At 42.7% G+C, this 17,873-nt stretch overlaps 1 long non-coding RNA gene across 1 annotated transcript; it reads right to left on the reverse strand.

Moving 5' to 3' along the window:
* Positions 1–6,392: 6,392 nt before the first annotated feature.
* Positions 6,393–17,579, reverse strand: LOC308196797. The gene is made up of 3 exons (XR_013952408.1): positions 17,048–17,579; positions 9,969–10,356; positions 6,393–8,776 (listed from the first exon to the last, which is right to left on the reverse strand). It is a non-coding gene; the product is annotated as an uncharacterized lncRNA (long non-coding RNA).
* Between the last annotated feature and the right edge of the window lie 294 nt (positions 17,580–17,873).

The following is a 17,873-nucleotide window of genomic DNA, read 5'->3' on the forward strand; positions in this document are numbered from 1 at the left end:
AATTGCATAACGCTAAAATGTCTGATCCTCGCCTTGTTCAGATGGTTATTCTACCAGTCCTGCTGACACTTATGCACAGTCTGCCAGATCCTGCTTCCCAAAGGTGCCTTCTTTGCAAACACTCAAGACCCCTACAGCCACCTGGCAGTGGTGCTGTCTTTCTGTGCAGGAGAGCAATTGAATTTGGCTCTAATCCTTCAGAAACACTGACACTAACATACCATGCCTGAGCATTCCCAAGGACTCTTCTAGGGACTGTTTGACTTCATCATGCTTCTGTATCTTTTGAATTAAGGAGTTTTATGTTCTGTTGTTTCAGTTTAGCTTACATTAAAAACAAAATTAAAAAAAATAAAAAAATAAATAAAAAAATCAGCAATTCTAAATTCCTCTTAGAAATTCTAGTCCTGAAAGTTAAAGCTGATAATAGCTCCCTTCAGTTTTATCATACCACATATCAAGAGTGAGTCTTGTAGCATCTTACAGATCCATCTTCTCAATGGGAAAATGAGATACAGATCATAGGTGACTTATCCCATATCATTCAGTGGCAATATTGAAATGGGATCTCCAACATACAAACCCACTGCTTTACTTGTTGGGACACCCTGCCAAATTGCACTTAGGGCTGTTGGGATGAATTCACCTATCCTTGTTGCAGATAGTGTTTGGGGGAAATGTATAAGACATGCCTAAACCAGGGTAGTCCAAGTTAGCTACCTATGCTTTAAAGGCAAACCAATCTAGCTCAAATCTAGTGAGAAGACTAGATAATAATGGAGGGGAAAAAATACTTTTTTTTAATATATTTTAGTTTATATATTAGATAAATATTTTATTTATCTTTTGTCTTCCATTCCATGAATGATAGTGGCGAAAAGACATAAGAAATATTGAAGAAGCAAATAAAATTTTGAGATAAGCAGTTTTGAGCACTGTGGTTGTGGATGCCCCTACATACTCTGAAGCCCACTTTGCAGCTCCCTGCGAACAGCCAAGCAGCTGTGCACTCCCGCTTTGATGCTGGAGAGCTGCAGCAAGGCGGCCGTTCTTAGCTAGCAGTTCTGCAATATCTCCCAAAACAGGACAGTGTGTTATTGCTGTTTAACGCATTTCACCTTCATCTTTGCGAATCAGTGGGGACCCAAATGAACCTCCTAAATAAGCAGAGCGACATAGCCGGGCAGATGTCCTGATGTGCCCGGAGGACGGGGGCTCATCTCCAGTCTACCCAGGCTCAGCTCCGTCTCTGTGACAAGACTGTGCGAACAGTCACCCTGCTGCCTCCGCAGAGTCAGTGCCAGCACTGTGACATGCACAGAAAGAGACTGTCCTTAAACACCAGAAGATTTTTGAACACAATATAAATTTGAACCTCAGCTGCTGGGGTGGTGTTAGCAGGCTTTCTTGCTATCCAGGGTACTTGTGACACTGCCATGTGTGGGACAGTGTTAACCAGAGGGGGCAGAAACAAATTCTGCAGTTGGCGGCTGGTTCTGCTCTACCTTAAGCAAGCTACATATTTATTTTCTCCCATAGATACACTCCCATCACCTACAGTTAACACAAACCAGTGGAGTATATACATTGGCATCCACCGCATACATGAAGGGCGTCATTTCAGCAGCATGTAGGTGAGAGGAAAACGTTGTCACCATTTTTGTGAAGCGGACGCCAAGGCCCAGCCATGCACACATCGTAAACTCAGTACCTGAGAAAAGCCCTGGTCCCACAGCTCTTATTAAATATTTTGGCATGCAAAGGACTGTAAGTAGCCAAGTGCAACGCTTGAAAGCGGCCACATGGGCAAAGAAATAACTTAACCTAAAGGTTTTGATAACTCTAATGCCCGAGATGATCTCCTTTCCTCTGTGATCACGGTTTCAAGATTGTTTAATAATTTCCACTGTAAAAGACCTTTGGGATCATTATTTTTGCAATCTCAGAGAGCAGTGAGGCACTGAAGTCCCACCTCTCCCCCCGTGTACTTCGTGGGACACTTCTTCACCCAGCTCTTGGGTGCTTTATGGGGCACCCCCGGCCCAGCTCCTGGGAACCAAAATGGCAGCCTGGGAACCCTGACCTGGCTGAGCAGCCTGGGCCCAACAGAGCAGCAGGAGCTGGCCCAGGCCCTGCCACATGAATCATAAAATGAGGGAATTTGGGTTGGAAGGGGCCTTACAGACTACCCGGTTCCAGCCCCCTGCCATGGGCAGGACCCCTCCCACCAGGCCAGGCTGCTCTGCAGCAGGGGCTCACACACGGAGGCCGGGCCCTCCCTGCCACCTGGCTCCGAGGGACCTCCTCTGGTGACAGCGAGCTCTCCTTTGCAGCAAAAGGAGGCCGAGTCTTTATCGTGAACGTTTGGGGTTCAAACCCTGACAGTTTATCAGAAGGAATGTAATTTGTAGGTTGTTGCTTTATTTAAGAAGGATACTCATCAGCTCAACGCCATTCTCGAGATGGCAAATCCAAGTCCCTACAAACCCTGTTCATTGCATAGGAACACTACAACAGCGCCTCAGAAAATTTGCCGAGAGCCGTGAAGGAAGGAGTTCGGGCACCGGGGAAGTCCTTTCAGCCTACATCTCCCCAGGGTTTCCCCAGGCCGTCACCCTGCCCAGTGCCGTTCCCAGCAGCACAGGCCTGGGGCCAAGGGCACGCGGTGGGAGCGGGCGGGCGGCCGGGGGAGGCAGGCGGCGGCACCGCACACCCGCTTCTCCCACCCAAATGCAAAGCAGAGCGCCGCGCGCTCGAGAGGTCTGCTCTCTGGTGAGGTTCAACATTAAGATGTGACAAGCTCCTTATATACAAGAGGATAAATGATATGCAAAGTCCATACTCTTTGTTCTGACAAGTGTCCAGAGGGAGAATTCGTGAGATAAAGCTGTAGCTTTCCAAGGCACCAGGGTAGGGTGGGCAGAATGAAGATTTTATCAAAGAAGTTGAGCATTGAAACACTAAAAAATGCCACGTTGCCTTCCCTCTGCACCTTCTCACCCTCCCCAGTGTGTTGGCCTCACCTCCCACCCAGCCTTTTGGCATCGCTGAACATCACCCTAACCCAGGGTTAGTATTTTTCTGAAACCCCAGGGAGGATTTTTTTTCTTTTTTTTTTTCTTTTTTTCATTGTTAAACATATATAGGAATAGACTGCCGCAGAAAGAGTCATGTTCTTCCAGTCTGAGGAAAGCCTCAGAGCCAGCATTTTAGCTGCTTGCCCTGGTCTCACGTGGAAAGACCACTCTGGTTTCTGAGCGGCGGGCGATGGGGCAGCGATGGGGACTGCATCCCCGAAATCCCTGCAGTGAGACCCAGAGTTGGGCTCGACACCCACCAGTCCTCCCTATTACTCATCCTCACAGCAGTGAGAAAGGGGGGAATAGCCAATTTCAATGGCTAAATAGAGACCGAAGGTCTCTGTCTGGGTGCAGAAAACCAATTGGTGCAGCTTCTTAACCTGCTCTGCTTAACACCAGCAATAAGTGTGAAGAAGCATTTCCACGTGTGCTGTGAAGGCTGAAGGTCCCCAGTGTGAAACTCTGGTAGCATCTATGGCCTCAAAAGGGAGCAGCTATCTTACTGAAGCAAATTTTGGCTTTTTTAAATTAAACCCGGAGATCTGTATCACTTTCATCCTATTTGATATAAGATTTCTGTAGCAGGCAACAGATAAATCCAGACATAAAAGAAACAAACTGTTGATTAAAAGCTCAGTGTGGTTCTTATGTAAATACAACGTAAACATTAAAATTCACCCTTAACTATGTTTACCTCAAAACTGTAGAGCTCATCAATTATGAGACATTGTTTTAATGCACACAGTATGCCCCCATAATATGGCAATAAGTCCCAAAGTCTTATGTAAAATATCTCTTTTTTAATCATGTCTAGTTTCATAGACAAAAGTAATCACTAAAAAGCCAGTGGCTACAAAAACTGCAAACAAAATGAACCTTTAAAAGCTAATGACTTAAGGGTGGTTTTACAGACATATAAAGTATGTTAGGGGCTTACCCTATTTGTCATTAGCACATATTTTGAAAGCTTGGCTAATATAATGTGACACAAAATTAGTCAAACACAATTCATGCAATATTGTTTAATTTTACTCCTCATTTAACTTGGTTTTAAGCAAAATCATTATGTCACATGATAACATTCACTTGAACAAGAAATATTTTATAATGGTGTCTGCGTTTAGAAATGAGTTATTATGAGCTACATGCTGAACACATTCTTAACTATGAAAACTATAAAGCTAATAGCTTAATCATATTTTGACAACATCTACATACTTTATGCATTATTTACAAGAAAGATATAAAATGAAACTACTGAATATCTTGCACCATACTTCACCGTCATAGTTAACTGGTTAAAAACATAACACATTTATCTTCTGGTGGCTTTAGATTTGCATAGGAATATTTGCATACTATGTTGCAATGTGCTCTTAATGTAAAATTTAACCTTTGTACTTTCTCTCTGATGTGTAAGGTATACTCATTAAGTTAAAAATAATGGTAAAAATAAGTCTGCTGGTGATATACATTCCACGAATGATTCCCTTGAGCAGTGAGGAAAGGTAAAATGTGGGTGGGAAAGCGTTTAATTGAATTAACTCCTCATTTCCTATATTTTTATTCCAAATTTCACTGGCAGAGCAATTTGACTGCTATTTGTCAACCACGTGAACTGCACAAAGTTTTGCCTTCTCTAGTGAGGCTTTCAGGAACCACCGACCCCGTGCCAAGGACGCATTTCTGCGTGCAGGTGGCAGTCCCGATGCTTGACGTCTTTCGAGGGCACGGCCACTCACCGGGGACTCAGCAAGGAGCATGTGCCCAGGCATGCAGGCGGGGCGCTGATCCCTGGGCAGAGTTTGTAGCTCTCAAATTCGCTCAGCTTTCCTACAAGTCAGAAGCTCAAAATGTCACTGCTTTTTCCTCTCCAAACAGGGCTAGTTCTAACCAGCTCCTAAAGGATACAACACTGGTTTTGACCACTTCTCACTTAGGCGATGCTTTTAAAGAAAAGATATCATCTTTCTGTACTCAGAGCATAATAATATTACGGACCAGAAAAGCATAAGATCCACCAGAGCTTCATTTTACACACTGAGAAAATGCAGGTGAATCTGCTGAGCCCTACACAGCAGCAGTTTTGCAGCTTAACTGCTCCAGAGCAATTAATGGCTGCACCTTCAATTTTCCTCTCCAAAAATGCATGCGCCTCTCTTCAACGCAAAGCCTGCTCCCGGCTGCTGGCTCCTTTCATATCCCCAAAATCCCCCTTTTGTGTGAAGAAATTCTGCATGACTTGCTTACGCGCGGTAATTGGGCCATTATTTTTTTCTTTTTAGGGCAGATCCCGCGTTGGCGTTTCTCCGCGCTGACCCACCGACGACCTCCACCATTGACCTCAAAGGACTACTTTCTCTTTTGGTAAGAGATAATTCAGTCTCCCTGGTATGCCTCCTGGGCACAGTCAAAATTATGTCTGGTGATTCTGCGGCGTGGACCACTGTCTGCTCAGGACTGAGCTCACGCCGCGGCGTTCAATTAATTCAGGACCTCGGGATGGCCTTGAACTGCCGTCCCCGGCGGGCCGCGGCTCTCGCCCCGTCCCTGCGGAGCGCTCACCTCTAATAAACACCGCTGCTCCCGCGATCGGGGGATATGTAAATGCATTAATTTTTCATAAAGTGAGGTAGTCAGTGCCCGACACCCCCTCTGCTCTGCAGAGAGAGGGGCCGCCTGGATGCTGCGCAGCGGTACCCGCCGCGAGGCAGGTGACCCAGCCGCAGAAAGTTTTAAATAAATCGCAATAGGCTAAAATTTCAGAAAAGAGCCAGGGCAGGAATTCCGTGTTGGACCTGTACTTATTTACTGCCTCAGCCGGACCTGTGCAGCGTGTGCTGGTGATTGTTCTTGTAAAGATGCTCAGCGAGGTAAATAAAACCACGCAGCCCCAGCAACTGGCTGTTATTACAGCACCGAGCGGAGGTGTACAGAGCGGGAAATAACTCTCCCAGGGATAAATTACATGTGATGAGGGCCAAAAGAATACAGCTCCTATTTCAGGAAGTCTTCCAGGCAAAAGCAGAGATTTGGCAGTTTTAGCGTTCCTTTCAAGACAATACACGTACACCAAAAACATTACTCTTCACAGAGTACCCCAGAGGCCTTTCCAATCATCTGGATGCTCGCAGTTATTCCATTCCCTCAAATTCAACACAGATCTTCTTTATTAATTTTAATTTGTCATCAATAACCTGACAGGCTCTCTTTCGGCAAGAAATACTGTATTAACTGTTTCACTCACTGTGGCAGCTATTAAAAATGTGATAATGATTAGCAGTAATGAGGTCAAATAGAATAATGTGAGTATAAGTTGCTACCAGCGAAATATATAACACAAGAGGATTTATTATGTTCACTTGCTGAAATGTAATTTAAAAACAGGATATTACCACCTGCTATGCCGGCTCATAGGGTTATCCAGATCATTTAAGCATTTCCTGCTAATATGTTTATTTGCTTCTGGCAGATATTGCCACTACTGTATTTCAAATAACTACACTTAAAACAAAGTTAATTGTTCCTATCTACTTAATATAAATATGATTATGTAAGCCAATCATCAGATGACTAGCTGGTAAACAAAATTATTCAAGCATCAGTATCATTTAGGAAAAAAAATGATGCAATAACACCGAGAGTTGTGGGCAATAAATCAGGTACACCAAAAGCAGATCTCCAGTGAAGAAACTTTTTGAGGGTACTAAGGGGAGCCGGGTAAGTGCTGCAAGACCAGTGCTGCCGACTTGCGGCTTCTTGAGAAGAGAGAGCATTCAGGTTTTGCATATTTGGGCGAATTAAGTGAAATATTAAAACCTGATCAATAGGAGAAACCGATACACAATCTCATTACTCACTGCCTGTATTCTCTTAAAAGATTTCAGATTTTGACATCTTTGTATTATTTTCAATTTGTTGATCTAAATAGATTAATCCTCGGGTTTTAACTGCAGTGACACACAGCAATGTGATAGAGACCTGGGTGAAACTGCGGGCAGGCTTGATCTACAAAAGCTTTTTCAGATTGGGAAGATAAGAGTTTAATACAAAAAAAGCGCTCATTCTCATCTGGTTGAGCTTTAATTTTGAGTAAAGATTACAGAGGTAGGCCAAATTCCGCTTCTGCTTACACTGTTTTAAATCCCCTGAAATAAGCCAGAATTCAACCTTAAACCAGTGTGATGTAAAGCCGTCAGCACTGAGATGCTTACACCCTGGGAAGATAAAGGAGATAGCAAAAGGATTACTTCTTCTGTGATATACGTGATCTCCACGTGATCTCAGCAGCTAATCCCCTCCATAAGCAGGTTGGAGGGCTTGATTTTTGGAAAATATTAGTCAGCAGTTTTACACGAGGCTATTAGTACCTCTTTTGTATTTGGCTTTTCCATGTAAATAACAAAATAGTGACAAATGAGCAAAGTAGTGGTAAAAAGGTTCTGTACAAGAAGAATGGATGTTGCAAGTCAAGACAAAATACAAGTAACAAATAGACATTTTAGAAACAAAAAACTGTATGTGTGTATATTTATTTATCCTATTTAAAGGCTGTGTGTTTTTCCATGTTATCCTACATGCACCTGTTGAACAAATCCATATATAAAGTGAGATTTCTTGAGATTTACATAACCTTTACTTTACAAAGAGCTAGCTTCAATGGATAGTGCTTTATGTCTAGTGAAGAAAGAGCAGGCTGGAGTTTGAAGGCAACTGGGAACATGGAACCATGAGATGTAGTTTTTTGTAAGGTAAAGGCTTTTTCCAGCTGCTTTTTTCCAAACACCAACAATGGTGCCACTCTTCACCTTCATTGAGAACATGAGACAGGTAAGATTACGAAGAAGAAACACTATATTTTTACACCGATAAAATGGTAGTATGATACAGGAAAAAGAGGTGGGATTGGAATATCTTCATAAAGTTCTCATCCCAGAGCGTAGGAGCTTTGTCTGCTGTTTTCAGCATCTTCTTTCCAACAGCAGCAATGAAAGCACAGGGGTCCTGAGCTTCAGCAACGACTGGGGAAAGCACTGGGAACCACCATGTCTGGTCCTGGCAGGATCACTTCCATGCAATGGCAATGCAAAACTCCCACAACATATGATTTCTGCCCTGTAACCTACACAGAGACCCTCAGTTGTTGTGCACAAACAATTATTGGTTGGCATAATCGAGCTGCTGGAGGACTTTGTCAGTGCGAAATCAGCACAAAGAGATTAACACCAACCTTGCACCTTGCTAGATTTTGCACTTCCCAGGAAAAGAAAGAAAAAAGGGGAGGGAAATGCAAAGTAACAAGCAAGAGAGACAGGTAGACAGATCAAGGCTGTTCAGAAGTCAAGTGGTGGATAATGTGGCGTGGGGAAGGGCAGAGGGACAAGTCAGGCAGCGAGCGCCGAGCGCCCCGTGTGCCATATGGTGGGGTGCGAATCCAAGAGCTGCTTCCTCCTGCTGCAGAAGTCATTAGGGGCTGCCCGGCTCCTGCAGCCGTGCCCAGGTACCCGTCAGCCTCCTGCACACGTGCTGCTCGGCTGAGGCAACCGCACCACAGCCTTTACATATCAGCTAAATTTGAATTGATGATAGGTACAGTGTTTGTAATCCTACATCAAGCAGCGCTTGTGTCTGGCATTTATTTGTGCTATTGCTTTGGCAGCTTCTTCCAGGGACTCCTCTCATCTGACATGTCAGGTCTACAATCAAAGAGGAATAGTGAATTCACTTTTACAGTTAGGCAAGCTGAATGCTATTACCCATGTATTTGTCACCAACCTGCAGATCCCAGCCTCTAATCTGCCATCTGGATGGATGCTACAAAGTTAAGAGCCAGGGACATGCATTTCTCAGTAACTACCTGCTGTCAGCTATTATTTTAAGGATCCTGTGATTTTCTTTTATTTTGACTAGAAAAACAAGGCAGCTGCAGTAATAAAAAGGCATATCAACTAGTCACTTTCTGGCAGATTTGTCACTGGTGTGGATACAGTAGTGGTATTTTTTGTTAGCAAATGTATACAGTGGAATATAATATTGTAAATCTGTAGTGCGTTCTCCACAAAGAAAAAAAAAATCCTTTTTAGAACCTTGTATACCAGTCAACAAAATAAAAAATGAAAACATATTTGTTTTCACCTTATTGAACACATGTATTATATTTTTCTTTTACAATATTGTCCATTGTGTGCAACATACTTTGTAAACACTGTGATTGCTTTTAAAAATTGCTACTGTCCTCCAATTTTAGTGCAGATCCTACAGCTGCATATTCAGTTACTGCCCAAGTCCTGCGTTGTAAATATTTGCTGAGAAGAATGAGGGGTGTTATGTTTGGAGAATCTGCAGAATAAGATTAACTTTTCAATTAACGATTGAACAATTAACAATTTTCAAATTAATTTATTCTAATAATGCTTTGAAAAAACAGGCAAGAAATGCAATGATGGAAAACTATACTGGACCAAATTAATCCCTCGTGTGACTCTATTTCAGTCAATGTAGTTATATCAGGATAAAATGATAATTAATTGTTATTAACATGAGTATGAAGCAACTGATGAGGATGGTGTAAGAGTGCAAGAAAAATGTACATTCAGTTCGGCTTTTGTGACTGTACACAAGAAAAATTTGTTCTACTTCCAAACTGCTGCAGAAGATAAAGCAATTGTTTTTCTTTTCTATTGTCTTTTTTAAAAGTTCTTTGATAAAGATCCTGCCTGTAGTTCTGTCTATGGTTAGATTAAATAGTAAAACAATTTTTGTGTGATGTCTTTAGGACACAGACGAGTTCCAGGGGCCCAGGAATTGGGTTTCCGTGCTCTAAAGACATCACACGTGAACGTACCAATAGACTCACACACTGATAGCCCACTTAAGCCATGTTCTTACCTCTTGTGATTTTCCCTAAAACACATTTTCATTTGGTGAATGCTAAGTCCCAGAGACTCCTGGCAAGGGGAAGGAGGGGATGTGGGAATGGGTCTCTCAGAGACCCTCATTCCTGGTCAGCGTGTCTCCATGGAACTGGTGGTGGGTTCAGAACCTGCCTCTGTGTTGGTTAAGGTAAATTTTTGCTTCTTGCTTCTCTTTTTTATCTGAAGAGATGTATTTCGATGAACTCAGGTGGAGGATCATCTTTCTCGCTTATGGTTGATGAGTTCTCACTAATGATCAGAGAGCACCACATACTTTGAGATTTGATTTTGGTAAGCGCTCATGATTTAGATGGTTACTCAAAATATTCAGATCTCGTCAGTCTCCACGAAGGTTATGAGAGCTACAAAAAAGGGGACAAGTTGTTAATTGTTGGGGAGCAATCAGGATGTACAACATTTAAGGAATTAAATTTTAGCAGTAATTTCAGATGATTCAGAGCCATCCAGTTTAGATCTCAGACTGCATATGGCATTATCTGATGGCTGTTGATCTTGTCTACTTTGTCTTCTTCCATTTCACTTACTTTGTCTAGTTTTAAATCAGAGAGCAAGCTCTCAAGATCTGGTACCATATCCTGTAAAATCGTATGTAACTTCTTGCATTTTTTATGTAAATCAGAACAACCAAGTGCTGTCACCAAGTATATAAATATATAGATATATATTTTAATTTATATAATTTATACATTTATATATATATATATAATGTTTATATATAATATTATATATATATATAGACACACTCTGGGAAGAATTGATGTCTTTTTTTTAAGTCTAAAAGAGGCATATTGAAAGAGATTCCTTGCACTTACATTTTCAAGCCATAATCAATAAAAATAATTTGAAACTATTAAATGCGAGTTCTTCTGTGAAGAGAAACTATGAAAGTAGCACCGTGATGCTCCATGCTCCTGGATGGCAGACCAAATCTTCTCTGTTCACAAATAAACATGTTTTTTATTTCTGAACATCAGCCCTGCAAAAGCAAAGCCCAGAGCTGAACCCAGTGCTGGTGGCTCGTGCAGCACGTGCCACCGGCAGCAGTGGGCGAAGGGCCAACCCCGGCCAACCTCCACCCTAACAACACATCTCAGGCATGTTTAACAAGCAAACATCAAAGCAAAACATATAACCAGGCTACCCCCTCATCTTCATCACACATCTCACCCATCCCTGAAGCCACTTCAGAGGCAGCTATAATTTACATAGAGAAAACACACTTTGGTGACAATAAACGGAAAATCCCCTTTTCCTTCTCTTGCTTATACAAGTCACAAGTGACTCTCCAACTATATTTCAGCAACTAAATGAAAAATAAGGTTTAAACTGAATTCTGATAGCAATAGGATTACAGCTGAAACACCAAGAGAACTATGTAAACATTCCTGGTAGTGTCTGTAAATCCAAGTGCTCTATAAGTCAATCTTCACTCAAATGTGCTCAGTTCAGTTTCAGTTAATATGAACTCAACCTTGAAGTCTTGTCAGACATATAGACCTGAGTGTACTGGATTTGCAGATGTGTAACCAAAGCCAAATGTTGGTCCCCCTGACACTCAGAGTATCCAAAGTGTGTGAGCATACAATCGCCAGCAGAGCCAGTCAGAGAGCTTCAAAAGGTGCCTGTGATAGAAAGTGGCTTTCCTACAAAAAAAAAAGAGATTTTTTCCCCCTTGCGCAAAGAGTGTACACTGAAAAAAAATGCCTCTACTTATTTTGAAATTTCTTGGAGAAGCATACATTTTTCTTGATTCATAACATTTTGCATTTTTCAGAAAACTTTGCAATCAAACTCTCTAAAACAAGCACATATTTTTAGCAAAAAGTTAATAGGTCTATATTTTAATACTCTGTTCTACTACCTAGGGAGCAGACCTGCTTGACCTCTTACTCCAAGTAGGAAACACGCTGAGCATCAGGGAGGGAGCTCGTATGCTCACGTTTGAGTACGCAGTTTTGGTAAAAGATTGCACTCAGCAAAGTTCTTGCTGGGTCATTTCCCCTTACAGAATATTTAGGTGTAAATGTGAGGGCGCATCAGGTTGCAGGAGAAGGTTGCTGCCAGTCCGTGCACCCTGAGAAAAGCCAGCGGCGGGGAGCAGCGGTGAGCTCGGGTCTCCGAAACTGGCCGGTGGTTTACAGCCCTGAGCAAGGCGCAGCGTTGGTGCCACCACTGGGCTTCCAAGACTGCAGCGTTTGCTCTCAGAAGAAAAGAGCAATACGCATGCTTTATTTATTCTTTTCTGAGCTGTCAAAAGATCACTCCTTTAGAGGGGGGCGTAAGGGTTCATATCCTTGAATAGAAAGTTAATCTTCAAAATGAAGGGAAATCTAGGATTAGTTAGTACGAAATTCTGCTAATAGATTAAAAGGGTCTCTCACAACCTTTTAAGGTTATTTATTAGTAATTTATTAATACTGTTAGAACAAAAACGACTGTTGTTTTCAGAATTCATTTTTCAGGCTGCAGACTTATACCAGATGACATTCGGGCTCCGGCTCTTTGGGAATACACATCAAACTCTGGTTCATAATTTATGTAATGACATATACTTGGACACTGATTAGCTACCTTATCAGCCCTGTAATAAAGGAAGCATAACCCCTAGTTTATCATTCATTTATCTGAAGTCATTTTGAATAATATCACAAGATTGTAATGTAATCATTATGCTGTACAGCATGTGTGGGCCAGTACACTACACTGTCAGTGTCAGAGGACTGTCATAGTTCATACTACTTAATTTGCTCACTTCTTACACATTTATGAAATTGGAGTCAACAGTCTGGTGTAGCAGTAATATTCCGGGCAAGAGACTTACTCAAATTGTTAATAGGGTGTTCAACAGGAGTGTGAAGAAGGACAAGATGAGACGGAAACAGATTTCGTGACCAAATTGCAAGGAAATACGGCCAGGTGGCCAGCAAGCAAATTGAATTTGCTCCGACATCTGCTGTGAAAAGTACCCCTCGACTTTGTGGACACTCCCTCTGGGTGTGAGAACGATGTTTCCCTTTAGAGAGCTTAGAAACCCTCTGCAAGGCGATGAGGTTTCCTCGCTGTCTCACTGTCAGGCTGGGTGGGCTCCTGAACAAACCGCGGAGCTCACGGTGGGGCGTGCGTGCAGGGCACACCAGCGCCGGGCAGAGGGGGAGAGGGCAGAAAGCAGGGGCGGCAGCCTGAAGCGCAGCCTTGCCCTCCCCAGGGCTGCTCGCAAGTTTCTCACCAGCTTCACACGCGTGGTGCTTGTGTTTGGTGTCAGAGTTTTTGGAAGTGGTACCGGTTCAGGGTTTCAGCTCTCACTTTGGGAAGAGGGGGCTAGTCCTCGTGGGCTGGGAGAGCTTTGGAGCTTTGGGAATGTGACCCGGTAGCGTCCAGAGGAACTGGGGGAAAAAAAATGAAAAAATAAAAAAATATTATATGTGTTAGCATGTGTTTATGCTGGTGTCACAGAAGCTAGTGCCCGCCCTCACACCACTTTCAATATCTGAGGCATACGAGACCTGTAAGACTATAGCACGATACATGTGCCCAGCAAGTCTTACCCAGAACAGGTGAAGAAGTGAAGAGTCTGGAAAACCAGCTGTGTCCAGAGGATGGATCAACGCTACATAAGCAGAAGTGCTAGAAATCTGATCGCTTAAAATCTGATCACTAGAAGTCTGAAGTCGCTTAAAAGCGGAGCTTCCAAAAAGAGAATCATCACGTCCCCTCCACAATGAATGACATGGCACTAGGCACAGAGTCCGCAGCAGAGTATCTGGAGTGTGAGGGCAGAATTGAACCTCCTGGTGGACACTTCAGCGAAGGATGCTCGGTGCTGCTGGCTGCCTGGCCCTGCAAGGCTCTCTGCCACCCCTGTGACATCCCAGCCTTAATTTCATGGACGTGGCCTGCTTGCTGTTCTGTGGCAGGGCGCGAAGTGACAACGTAAGGGATGAGCAGAACAAGCGCCAGGTTAGCACCCAAGAATGACAAAGCTGGCGTTGGAAGATTTGGGGGATTTCTGTCCCAGCTGCAGACCCGCAACTCTGACAGATGAGTGGGGCTGATGGATGGAAAAGTCAGTGACAAGTGGCACTGAGATAATGATCGCTGGGCAGCAGGAGCCATTAGGGTGTCATGGAAAAACCCCAAGATTAATGAACAGAGCAAGTTGGATAAGTAATGAAAAAAAGGGAAGGAGCAGAAAGAGTAGCATAATGTTTATTTTAAGATAGTTAATCAAAAGAAGAGAATAATTAAAGCTGCAGTTATTTCCTGACATCAGTTTAATGAAATCATAAGGGCAAAGAATAAAGGAAAGCCGAGCCGTGCTGAGCTCCACTCTGCCAGCGGCAGCAGCAGAAGCGCCCGGCCAGCCCCACCGGGCACGGGTGGGGGACACGAGGAGGCTCCTCCTTCTGCGACTGCCAGCACACCGCTATGCTTTAGAGTGCACGGTTCATCCACCAAATATAAATAATTGCTTCACAAAGAAAGATTAAATGTTTACTGTAAAAACAATTACATTCATTTCTAGTATTTTTTAATGTACGACAGTAAAAGCAAATTACTTAATCATTAATCTTCCATCCAACGACTATTCACAAGAAATCTAATTCTATTTATAATTTTATCTCTATCAGAATAAAAACATATTCCACAACATCACGTTTCTCCACAAATTTCTTGGAAAACAGAAATCTTCAATAAATTTTGGCACTTGAGTTCAAGGCTGATGCAAAAAGAAGTGATGCTCAGCACAGAAAGCAGCGATTTATCTTTGGGTGGTGAATAGGGGCTGGGGTCAGAGGGGAGCAGTGGGGGACTGGGGCCTGGCAGGGTGCTACTACGCTGTAATTCCTGCAGTTATCACACCACGAGCATTCTCTTCATTAGTATGAGACGCATGATGAAGATCAGATCATATTAAATGACCGTGATTACATCAAACATGGTCTTGAAGCAGATGTGGTGAAAAATACAAGGAGTGCGTGATGCCCTGAACAGCTGGAATGGCTGAGCCAGGTAACTGCGTGCAAAAATGGGGATAAACCTGAAACAGGGATCATCGGCTGAGAAACACATGGTACGTAAAGCAAGCCAGGCCACATCTGAAAGACTGAAAATTTAGATGTGAATAAAATTTATGAAATTCTGCTCAGTTAAAAAAAATAATAATAATAATCAAATAATTAAATAAATAGATGTCTTAGTATTGCAAGAAGCAATTCACACTTAAAACGGATTTTATTACATCCTGAAAATAACTGTGTCAAATAAAAATGAGCAAAAGACAAAGGCAGCAATATGTGCAAAGCTGTCATAAACTCATTCAAAATACTGCAAGAAACCACATCACTACAACTAACAAATGAAATACGTCTAAACTATAATGCAAACAAGAGGGATTTGCAAATTTCAAAGCAGAAAGGAAAGCCAAAATTGGGATAAAAATGCTCCTTTCTGATTTCTGCAATGGTTTACACAGATGTAAAGTTTTTCTTCCCAAGATAAAAAAGTCACTGAAAATTCTTGCTATAGAAATTTGTTAACACTATCTGGTGCCACTGTTGTGCTTCTGGTGTCACAGCTACTTCACTTAAAACACTAAACAAAGTGAAGTTTTTCACAACCTGCTACCAATCCAAGTCCTTAATGGGAGAAGAGTTTAGCTTCCCTTCAGAGGGGCATTTATTACTCGAAATAGAAAAACAGAGCAGAAAAACATGGTCTGGATGGTTAAAAAGTCTAAAGTCCTGTTCAAACACAGCTAAATAGATTAGGAAATCTTTTGAATATTTCTGTACCAGATATTTTCATTATATTGCTCTTGAAGCACTTAAATAATGATGTGGGGTTTTTTTCGGATACTTGTAAAAAGTAATTTTTCAAGCACTTATACATGAGCATATTCTCTTTATTGCAAAGTAAATAATTTAATATATGGTATAAATGTAGAAAGATGCTGAATCTATATAACATGCTATTTAGGCAAGGAAAAGAAATTAGACCCCATAGTTTCAACATTTTTTTTTCCAAAGAGCATTGAAACTGTCATCATTACTTTCTTCCTGCGAGATGGACGTGCTGCAAAGTGCGTCTGCCTTCAGGTTGAACCTGCACCACCTTTGCCTATAACGTGCAGATAAAGTTGGAATGATCTGACGTAATTTCAGGTGCTAATTTATGAAGCTCATCTCACAGCGAGATAGCTAGCGAATGATGCTGTTACCTAGCCTTAGATGAGAGCTCGTTGAAGAAGTTCCTGTTGGCATCCACACACCCAGCGCGCCTGGGCCAGCACGAGGAAGGGCTCCTCCGACCATAGTCCCTCACTGGGCTCTCATCGCCTTCCTTCTCCCACGTGTATTCTACCAACTTTCACATTTAACACTGAATTTAAATTTATAATTTCAATGGGGCTGAGCACCTGCGTTTTCAGACAGAATATAAAACAGATGTGAAATAATAACGACACAGCATTCTTCCGTGGGACTGCAGACACGCCCCTGGCACCCATTACTCTAATTTTACTCCCTTCTGAGGTCATCCTTTAATTTCAGATTACTCTCTTCTTTCTGAAGAGTTTCTGACAAACAGGGGAAAAAATAAAACAAGCAAATAAATAAATAAAAAGCTAAGGTTCTCCAGGCTCCGTTCATGGGCATATGGCACTCAGAGGGAAGGGCGGCAGGCACCTGCTTCCCCAGCACAGCAGTGTAAAAGGTATTGCAAAACTGGTTTGCAAAGAGTAGGAGGGTGGAAACGGCAAGCGATAGAAGCAGACTTTGGTTGCAATTAGTCTTTACATGGACGCGGTTGAGTCCTGGAGATTTTAACTATCATAAAGTCAAATCTTCTGTTATGAGGTGTTCCGGCTGTACAGCGTTTTGCTAAGAGTTACACTCCTCAGGTTCTGCTAATTTCCAATATATTCAAAATATTCAAAAATTCAAATATTCAAATATTCAAAAACTTTCATTCAACTGCCCAGCACCAATAAAGCTGTACTTCTGCAATAGCAGCCTCCACCCTGTTTTCACTTACCTTTCTTATCTGCAGCCTCGCCAGCGTCCCCCTTCTGCCCGCATCGCTTTCATGGGCACCACCGCACAGCCCGGCACCGAGCACAAGACCACGTCTCGCCCTGTACCGATTCGGAGCAGCTGCCCGAGCACACCAGCAGCCATGGTACCACCTGGGACTGCTGTTTTTCTTCCCCCGTGCTCCCCACGCCAGCTCTTTTTATTCTGTTCTTGAGTGCCCGGCTTCGATGCTGTCTCAGGAAAGTGTCCCAAGAGCAGACCTGACACAACGCCAAGGCTGGCACTTGAAGCATGGAAACAACATTTCCCCTAGATCTGAAGAAGTTGCACAGGTCAGAATTAGTCCCTCTACTCCAGCTGACCTTAGAGAAAGCATCGCCTGGCCCCAGCCTACACCAATCTGTGCATCGCAGGGATGGCTCATCCAGACAGTCCCCTGACAGTGTATTTGGCTGATAAACCTATTTTTCGTGATGAGAACTGCTTCCATTAAAATTTTTATGTTCGTATAAATTGCAATCTTCATGAGATTCTGATACTAAGTAATTTTCGGGCACCAGATATGTCCATCTCTCCTATTAGCGTTATTTTTCAGTAGCTGTTCAAAAATTTTTAAAAAATAGCCTTCCTCTGTTGACTTTCCTTCACGGTTGTTTGTTTGCCCTCAGTGATGTCCATCAAGCTCCTTGCAGGGAGCTTGGTGTGCTCCTCCTGAACGTGGTGAAAATCCGAATACGTTTTGGAAGCAGACAAGGTGGCACTGCAGTAAAACTAGTAACTCAGGTTTGAACGAGAACCAATTAGTTATTTATTATTATATTATTTAT

Source organism: Anser brachyrhynchus (assembly GCF_964034855.1).
Source record: "Anser brachyrhynchus genome assembly, chromosome: 6".
In the NCBI taxonomy this organism is placed as follows: domain Eukaryota; kingdom Metazoa; phylum Chordata; class Aves; order Anseriformes; family Anatidae; genus Anser; species Anser brachyrhynchus.